General features: G+C 35.8%; 1 protein-coding gene across 2 annotated transcripts in view; it reads right to left on the minus strand.

Moving 5' to 3' along the window:
* Positions 1 to 9,824, minus strand: part of UPK1B (uroplakin 1B) — a 35,913-nt gene extending 26,089 nt beyond the window's left edge. Inside the window, exon 1 of one of the 2 annotated variants that reach the window (XM_034411513.2) lies at positions 9,704 to 9,824. The gene's annotated coding sequence lies outside the window, so the exon portion shown is untranslated. Of the gene's footprint in view, positions 1 to 2,360; positions 2,421 to 9,703 lie in introns of those variants that run through there. The other variant, XM_034411520.3, reaches the window with a different exon arrangement.
* Between the last annotated feature and the right edge of the window lie 618 nt (positions 9,825 to 10,442).

Here is a 10,442-nt window from a genome sequence, read left to right on the forward strand (position 1 = left end):
TTGATCTTCAAGTTTAAACTTTTTCAAAATGAATAGGTATTCTGTAAACATATTTGTATAATCTCAAATTTCAATCCTGCTCCTTCATCCAACACTTCACAATTTCCTGGTGGAACACGTATTGTGGAACACGTTGGAGAAAATTGAACCACATTGAGTAGTTCTTCCACTGTGTTACCTATTGATGTTTTGTCTTCTTCATTGAGCAGCTGGTGTACTAATCTTTTTGTTTTATTTTTAAAAAAATTTAAGCATTCTTAGTATCTCTTGCTTAATAATCTATTATCAGGACTCCCAAATGTGGCTTTTCAAGAGACAACTGGACTTTTTGGTTTTTCTTTGAAGACATTTCACTTCTCATCCAAGAAGCTTCTTCATCCTTCCATTCCCCACCATCCAGCCAGAGCTGAAGAAGCTTATTGGATGAGAAGCAAAATGTCTTCAAAGAAAAACCATAAAGTGCAGTTGCCTCTTGAAAGACCTCCTTTGGGACAACCATGACCTGGATGACTGAGAATCTTCATAGATATCATCAGAACAATTATCACTGCTTGCGAGCTGCTAATATGCCTTTTGAAAAGCTCTAAAAATCAAACGGAGAATTTGTGTTCTGCTTTGTTTTTTATGGATAAGTAAAAGAAGAATAAAGTACTGAATATTTGAGGGTCTGCCTATCCCTGATTACATCTAACCATTTCATAAGATCTGGCAGGAGATGCATGTTATAGGTCCCCTCTACTAAGAAATGTCATCTAATGGGACCCAGGAAGAAAGCTTTTTCTGCCATGGTGCCTACACTTTGCAACATCACTCATCTGGAATTTAGATTGGCCCCAGACCTTCTGGCCTGTAGGAAGGGCCTGAAGATTTGGCTTTGTCATCTTGCCTGGGCATCTGGTAAAGGTGGTCTGGAGCCTTCTAAATAGCTATATAATTAGTAAATTGGATTGTGACTTTTCAGATCATGTTTTTTTTTAAAAAATTATAATTGTAATTGTAATAGTTTTGGTTGTTTTTAATATGTTTTAGTGGTTTTTGTTCTATGACTTTGGTTTTTTGGGGGGGTATTGTTTTTTGTGTTTTAAATTTGTAAGCTATCTAGAATCACATCTGTGAGATGAGCAGCTATAGAAAATGAATGAATGATTTTTGAGCCAAGGTGGCGCATTGGTTAGAGTGCAGTAATGCAGGCTACTTTAGCTGACTGCTAGCTGCAGTTCAGCAGTTCAAATGTCATCAGGCTCAAGGTTGACTCAGCCTTCCATTCTTCCGAGGTAGGTAAAATGAAGACCCAGATTGTTGGGGCAGTAGGCTGACTCTGTAAACCACTTGGAGAGGGCTGTAAAAGCACTATGAAGTGGTATATAAGTCTAAGTGCTATTGCTACTTTATTGAAGTCATGAAAATGAATTGTTTTTAGATACACAGTTCCTGATACCTTCCACTATTTCTTCCTAATGGATTTCTTTTCTCTTTTTTAAGAAGCCATTTTTATTTTGATGAAAAAGGGAGGAAAAGAAGTCTAACAGATAAGTAGTCCCAGTAGTCATTAAATTCTTAACTCCTTGGAGTTTGACAATAGGATCAGGCCTGAAACTTGTTTATAGTAAAAGCACTATTAGTTTATTTTGTTTAAAGGAGGAAGAAGACAAACAGAAAAATGCATTGAAAGGAGAAAAGAAAAGAATAACTCTATATTACTGGCTTAAAAATTGGCTCCAGATTAGTATTGATACCATCAGTTATTTAAAAACGCGCGTGAATTTGGTTTCAAAACTCTCAAGTGAGTGAAGAAAACAAGTGAAAAACTAAGCCAACATCTAAATTTTCTCACCGGCAAAACTGTTCATTAAAACAACAACAAACCTCTTATGGCTTAAAGACTGCTGCAATAAATATGTAAAAAATTGAGATGCCCAAGGGTTCTTTAACACATTTGATGCTAGTAATATTCATAATACAACACAAGTAATACAAAGTTAAAAGAAAGTGAGAGAGGAAAAATGTAGCAGTATAATTAGTTCAGTTCTGTCTTGATATTGGATGAAATGTCTGTGTGACCTCTAAGATGTCTAGTAAAGTTTCTAAATCAGAGCTCTTCAGATATGTTGAATTACAGTTCCCAACATTCCACACCCACTATGGTCAATAAAATAACTGGTTGAGAAATTATCATAGTTACAGCTCCAACCTCTTAGGGATTGCTAGACTGGGATATCCCTACCTAATTCAGCCTTCCTCAAACTGTTTGCTGTCATTGGAAAAATTCCATGTTTTAGACTTGTTTATATCAACATCCTAGTATAATATCTCACCTATAACATATGGGTTTGGGATTCAAAACAAGGTTAGCTACACACCTGTGGAGGTATCTCTTTCCAAATCAGGAATGGCCTGGAACTGGCTGTTTTGTTGTGTATGAAACTTCCTAACTGAGCTTTGGTGCTTTTAACATTTGTAGAACAAAAGCTTAAAAACGAAAATATTTTTTATTTTTTTGCAAGTAAACAAAGAGTCGGAAAACACCCTGACTCCACCAAAACCACAGAAGCCTTGAATAAAAGAGAAATATTTTTGAAAGGGTGTGGTTGAGAACAGAGTCTCTATGGGCATTGAACCTTATTCTACAATGTCCTAGCTTGCATTCTCAGAAATTTCATTGGGTAATGGGAGCTGTTCTTTGACTGTAGAATATTTCATTTCCTAGTTTTTTGCCTTAAACAAATTATGTCTAAACACTTTGTTGCCCTGAAGGCTCTTAAGAGTTAGGAATGTTTGTTTTCAGCACCATATTTAAGATCGGTCTTAGATATTACTTTGTTTGCTTATTTACTTATTTAAGGTAAAGGTGAAGGTTCCCCTCGCACATATGTGCTAGTCATTCCCGACTCTAGGGGGCAGTGCTCATCTCCCTTTCAAAGCCGAAGAGCCAGCGCTCTTATATATCAGTGGTCATGTGGCCAGCATGACTAAACGCCAAAGGTGCACAGACACTGTTACCTTCCCACCAAAGGTGGTCCCTATTTTTCTACTTGCATTTTTTACGTGCTTTCGAACTGCTAGATTGGCAGAAGCTGGGACAAGTAACAGGAGCTCACCCCATTACATGGCACTAGGGATTTGAACCGCTGAACTGCTGACCTTTCGATCGACAAACTCAGCATCTTAGCCACTGAGCCACCACATCCCTGTTACTTAATTATATTCTGCCTTCATTAGTTTTACAAATAATTCACAGTGGTAAACATATCCAACATAATTTCCTCCTTCTATTTTTCCTAGAACAATAACCCTCTGAGGTGAGTTGGGCTAAGAGAGAGTTATTAGCCCAAGATCACCTAGCTGGCTTTCATGGCTAAAATGGAACTAGAACTCACAGACTCTTGCTTTCTACCCTGGTGCCTTAACCACAGACCAAACTGGCTTTAGTGTATATGGGTGACACAAAATACAAAAGTTAGTCTAAAGTGCACTGGATAAATAATCATGCACTGAAAATGTTTGTTAGTACAATGCCACCTAGTAGGTTGGAAATGTGTAATAATATGCTGAATCTTTGGATTAAAAATTATAATCTGAATATAGTGGCAGAAGTATGGTTGGGTTAAAATTGGGCACTGAGGCATACTAGCCAAAATGTCTAAAACCTTAACCATTTAGAGCCAGGATGGGAGCAAAGATCAATATCTAAGGGTGCATCTGATGACCCTGTTGCATAGTAAACCGAAACTCAGATTATAAGAATAGTAAACATAAAGAGCATTAACTAACAAATGAAATGGAAGGAAGAAAAAATAGATATCTTGTGATGTTATGAAACCAAAAGGGAAAAAAGCAGAGAGAGGAGCATCTGAATGAAGGTGCTAATAATCCTGTTGAGTCGAGTTGATGAATACATGCATAAAAGTGAAAGTATATGCTTTGTTTATGAATGAAATGGCTAAAATGAATGGCAGAAAGGATGGGGTGTTATAAATGTGTGTGGGGGTGGGGGGGTGGGGAGGTGGGTGGGGGTGTGTGCAAGCATATGCACCCATACGTTGGTGACAGCTGGATGCTACATCCATTGAAGTCTAACAATGGAAGAATTATGGAAAACGCTGTGGATCATTCTGAATGAATAAATTCAGCCAAAAAATTATTCAACAAGATGACATGAATGGATGACTGGGAAAAAGACAGCATAGTATAGAAAACTGATTGAGCAATTCAGAAATACAGGAATAAAATTAAATGAAAAAGAATGGTAATTGTTGGTAAGCAGTTGCTTAGAAAAACATCTAAAAGTTTGTTTTAAATGTGTTTGAATGTAAGTCTATTCATATGTATATATGGATGCAAATATAAAAGCATTATTTATTTGATTGTCTGTGATGAAAGACATAATTAGTGAGCAATATGAGAGTTATGACTGGCTCAGTGGGACAGATCAAAATTTTGTTAACATCCAGAGTTGAACTTGGAGGGAAAGTAGATAGTGAAAAAAAAATGGAAAGAAATGAAGGAAGAATGCCTGGGAAAGTGAAAGCATGAGACAGGTATAAAACCTGATTAGAATATCATCTCAAAAGAAAATGAATGGGAAGTGGATGTAAGGAAAGATATTGAGGAAACTTCTTGGAACAAGGCACAAAGGATTATGCTACAGAATCCCACAAGTATGTTAACAGGAAAATGTTTGGTGGAATAATGAAGTTATTTTTTTTCTTACAAATTGGAAAAATATGCATAAAAGAATGATTGCCATGAAAGACAGAACAGAAAAATACTGTATAATATGTTTAAAGGGGGAATGATAATTGTAATATAATCAAGGAGGTAAAGGGACAGATAATATTAAAAGTCAGAGCATTGTTGATAGAAATGAAAACTTTTTGAGGTAATAGATGAAAAACCAGCAATTTGAATACATCCTTGCTTCCAATGAGCATTCTGGCTTGATCTCCTGTATTTACTGAATGGATGGTTCTTTTGGTTGTTCAAACAGCACAAAGCAACCTTCTCTGACACCACAAATTAAAGGAGTCAGTCTTTCTCTTGTTCCTGTGCAGAATCCATTGTTGCATGCTTTCTAACTCTTTTACTTCTATAGTATTTTAACTTCTTCCCACAATTATTCAGATTCTCAATCCACTAGGCCCAGGTTTAGTTATAATTTTATGGAATGAATTTTAGGTATTGGGTTTGGAAATTTTCTAGACTTTTTCTGTCAGATATGTATTTGTATTGTTGTGATTAGTAGCTGGTAGACTGATACCAGCATCTGTAGCTGGTAGACGCCTCCAGCATCTGTATCCATAGTTCAGCAGAACTTTTCTATATCTTGGTACATAATCTCTTAGATTATGGTGTTGTCCATTTGGAGATTTCCAGGTGTAGAACCATATTTTATATTAAAATAATGTGTTAGACTTCTATATACCATAGAAAATGGGCTCTGCATCACTGTAGGTTTCTAATCTAGTTTAATCATATACGGTTTTCGCCAACTTTTCTTTTAAAGTCACAAGAAATTATTAGAACATGCTTCTTTGGTACTGAATCTATTATTTCTGGTAATTTTCCATATAATTATTCATCTATTTCATCGTTCACTGATGATGCATATACCTGTATAATCAAGAAACTGAGTGGCCATCCTTGAACGTTGATAAATGCTCCGTTGGGGTTCACTTCCAGAATAGAACACTTTGAATTTGTCTGATTGGAAATGTCCCATACCTGTCTATTTTAGTTCAGTTACTCATAGAATCCATTTCCTAGTCCATGTCATTTCAATTTTAACAAAATCCAGCTTTTCTTGCAATCATTTCATGTTTCCATCCTAAAGTTTTTCAATCAGCTCCAAGCTCCCCCGTCTACAATCAGCATCTTGATTTTCCAAAGGCTTTGATGCAATTGTTCATACTGTCTAGACCTACTTCAGAATGGTCTTTGTTCTTCTTTGTAGCCAAATAGTTACCTCCAGACCTGGGCCCCTCATCTTTAAAAGCAACATGATGCTATTTTTTGGTGAGCTTCTTTCCATGGGTTTTAATGCTATTTGTGAAGAATTGTGTGCTATTGCTTTCTTTCTCAGAGTTCCTCAGCCAATAATTACTACAATTTCACCAGTGGCTACTGGTCATAAGCCTGTATTTCACCTTAGCCCTATGCCAGTACTGTCTGCTCTGCTACCAACAGCCAGGAAGATGGACCATGCAGTACTTCTAAAGCAGTCTTGAAACTGGTCATGCCCATCATAGCAGTCAATTTATAAGTAGTGCTTAAAATTCTAAGTGTGCTTACCAGCCTATAACATTTAACAAAATAACAATCCCAGATTTATTACACTCTATAAGAATGGATAGTATTGATATATATCTCTGTATTTATCTGCGTGTATGGGACAAGTCCAGACATAATGTCTTAAAGAAAATATACTGAGGCACAGAATGTAGAAATCTATAAATTAAATCTATAGGGTTGCTCAGACCAGAGTAATCCATAACTTCTCAGTGCTTTTTATTAATGAATATCTGGAGCAAGATAAATGCAGCTCTTTTAAAAACTTCTTCCCCTGATCTTTCTTAGTCTCTTGTATTTACTTAGCTACAAACAAGCTGCACTATATTCATTGATCGTGACTCCAAGTGAATGTATATATATGAATGCAATTTACTCTTAACAATGGGATATGTTTAATCATTCCTTGACTATTCTGTCTCATAATCAGGGTATAAGCATTGTCCATATATATTTTGGAACTTCCTGCTCAAGTTCAGCAAGATTGTCAATCAAAAAACAAAACCCCACAAACAGTGGCTGTTAAGTGTAAGTTTCAGTTGGTTACTCATCAGTTTTTAGAGAAGGGAGCTGATACCAGATGCTAGAACAATTTCCCAATTGAGAAGCATCCAAGCATAGTCAAACAAATGCAAAATTTCTCAGGACTGGCAAGGTATTCTCAAATCTCTCATTGACATTACACAGATCTGTAGTGACATGCCCTGCATCTAATTCATTTCATTGCAAACAAACCTCTGTTTTTCCATTGAAACTATGCTGCTTTTTACTTATTTGTCATCTTGTAGAAGAAAATGCTTTGTCCTAAAGTTTCACAAGCTCACCAGACTTGGTACACTACAGTTATAGATAATTATAGTGTTTTTCAAAGTTTAATCTGCAAATACACAAAATACATTAGAAACATTCATGATTCCCGCTGAACATGGTCAGTGACTAACTGAAAGTTCTTGGAGCTGTGACTTCCAACACATATCTGGGGACTATCAAATTGGAAAAGGTTTTACTGATGACATTTCAAACATATAAAATGACCAGCCCCATCTACACTCTTTGATGAGATGATATTCAAAGCATATTTCACATCTTTTTAAACAAATGTCCTTTCATTGAATTTGTTACTATTACAGCTTTTTACAGAATAAATAAAAAGCAATTTGGCTTTGTATTTTGTTCTTTGTACAACAAAAACGTCAATCACACTGACAAACATGGCTATTATATAGTATTAACAATATTGACAACATAGTCTTAAGATGTCATCTTATCTGCCAGCAACTGTTTTGACAGTTTTGGATTTGTTGTCATGGACTGCAAATGGTAATGTATGACAAATTTAAGATAATGATCACATTATCCTTATCTTAAAGAAGATGCATTGGAAAATCTGGATTGTATCCAGATAAAACCGTCATTAGATTTCAATGAATTTACATAAAAGCAATTAAATTAAGAACATCAGTTGACTCCGTATCCTTTTTCCTTCAAGTGTTTATTTTTTTTATTTTTGACTGAACATTTATTTGTTATCAGTTATGTTTTATTTGTCATATTATGCAAACTACTGACCATAATAATGAACTGAACAAAGCCAAGATCCAGCTCAGTGTCTTGAAGAAGAAGAAGAAAAAGGCACTTTAAAAAAGAGTTGATAAATACATGAAATCTTAATATTTGCAAATATAACTGGGAATGTTTTCAATCTTATTGAAATTCTTTATCTCATTGAGATTCTTAATAGCTGAGGAAATTTTGGCTTAAATTGTCTTTGCCCAACTGTTAATTTATTTATTTATTATTTATTTATTAATGAGATTTATATGCCGCCCAATCTCCAGCCGGACTCAGGCCGGCTGAGTAAATTATACTATGCTATTATGTAAGAATTAAGTCTCTAGACAAGAAGTCTTGTGACAGTTAAATCAAACTTTTTAAAAAAGACTGTACAATCTATGACCCACTGGATCATGATTTCAGTGATATTTCCTTACCTAAATTGATAAACAGAGTGACTATGGGCAGGCAAAAAAGCAGGACAAGAGGAACAACCTTTGGCTTCCTGCATTGACTTTGCTAGTGGGAAGATGGCAGGGAGCATCAGAAATCATGATCAAATATCATGATCAAATATCAATGCTGCACTGACCATAACTTGACCAATACAACTAATCTGAAGATTATTGAAATTTCAATTCCATAAAAGTAACAGGCTCCAAACTTAGGATACCTTCTTCAAGTTAGCCCATTTGAGGTACCTTGGTTCAAAAATTGTTACCCTGTGATCAGAGGTGGGTTTCAGCAGGTTCTGATCAGTTCTGCAGAGTAGTTCAGAGAACTGGTAGTAAAAATTCTGACTGGTCCCGCCCCCATCTATTCTCTGCTTCCCGAGTCCCAGCTCATCAGGTGGAAATGGGGATTTTGCAGTAACCTTCCCCTGGATTGGAGAGGGAATGGAGATTTTACAGTATCCTTCCCCTGCCATGGCCACCAAGCCACACCCACAGAACCGGTAGTAAAAAATTTTGAAACCCACCACTGCCTGTGATGCACCATTTCGCCCAATTGAAGATTACAAATAGACAATTTTAGTAGCATACAGATAGATACTAGCCATTTATGTGAAGGGCAAATTTGTGATGCAAAACATTTTACTCACTTGCAATTTATTCTATACCTATTCAGGAACAAGCTTCACTGAACTTGGAAGAAGACTTCTAAGTAAGATCAAGTTTAATAGATATTTTAAGGCTTCAACTCTGGATCTCAGCATAAATACAGTATCAGAGATTGAATAAGGGACAGTTCAAAAGAATTATAGACAGCTCACAGAATTTAGAAGAATGTACAGAACATAACACATCAATTTTTCAAATTGATATAAGTCCAAAATGGTGCTTTGTCAGCTACTCCATTCGATATAACTCAGCAAGGAAAAACCTGAAACTGTCTGTAAAATAAATTGAATTAGATACAAAGCTACAACGTCCACTTACAGGTATCACTTTTTGTTAACTTTTCCTGAATAAAAAGGAACTGTTTGCTCAAAAACAGGGAGAAGGCTTACAATTTTTTCACTTGCTTTCTACAAGTTTTTCTCACCTATATTAAGCAGCAATAGCTGATGGGTATCATTGGCATCATAATTTGTTTCTTCTCAGAAACATAAAAATAAAAAGCTTAAAGCAATACCCCATATTTAGATTAAACTGTAAGGTATGTAAGTAATTTAAGGCTTTTCTATTTAGCTAACACGATCAAAACAGAAGCAACCCAGTGACAAATTTTGTTTTAATCTCATTTGTGTTAAATGTTAATATGTACTAACTTTACAAATGTTTTAGGTTTAACAATAGAAAAAGACACTTTAGATCAAAACTCAAGCACAAGTAAACTAGAGACCTAAGATATGTTTACTCACCTTCCTTCACTCTGAAACCAAGCAATTCGCTGTGCCAACCCCCAACCCCCCCGTCACTTTTTTAAAGTGCCCAAGGCACCCAAGAACAATGGTATGTGATTGGTCAGAAGGGAAGACCTATCATACGACACAGCCCTAATCTGGCCCAACCAGTTCTTAGTTGTGTTAGGGCCAACAGGTCTCTTGAGCCGCAACATTTACCCATTATAGTGGAATGTGGTCATACTCATAGCCATTCACCAAACTTTATGAAGTTTCTATTATTACATGCCGTCAAACATTAACAAGTGATTCATATGATCTTTAAAAATAAATCAGGAAAAAAAAATAAAGAGCTGTTATTCGCCTTACTAAATATATACAAAGGAAGCAGCCTTATTTAGAAGACAATAGAAAATGGCATTTAAGGCAGTATTCTACAGAAGAACAAGAAGATTAAGGAGCTGTATTTATGACATGTTCCTTCCCTTCAAAAGTCTTCCACAAGATATATGCAAGTCTATATTTAAAATGAAATTCAGGAGGGTTAATTGCATGGCTCCATTCTGTCCCATAATTTTAGGTTGTAAACTAGAGGCATCCACATTGGGGGGGGGTGTAAGTGGGGGATAGAGGGGTCAAAAAAGTCAGTATTTGTGCTGTCACAAATTGACTTTTTGAATCTCCCCCTATGCAGATGCCCTAGCTATAAAACACTGACCCATTTATTGTGTTAATCAGAATAAAGTTGGAAGGGACC

Source organism: Pantherophis guttatus, chromosome 5 (genome assembly GCF_059756535.1).
Source record: "Pantherophis guttatus breed Tessera chromosome 5, ASM5975653v1, whole genome shotgun sequence".
NCBI lineage: Eukaryota > Metazoa > Chordata > Lepidosauria > Squamata > Colubridae > Pantherophis > Pantherophis guttatus.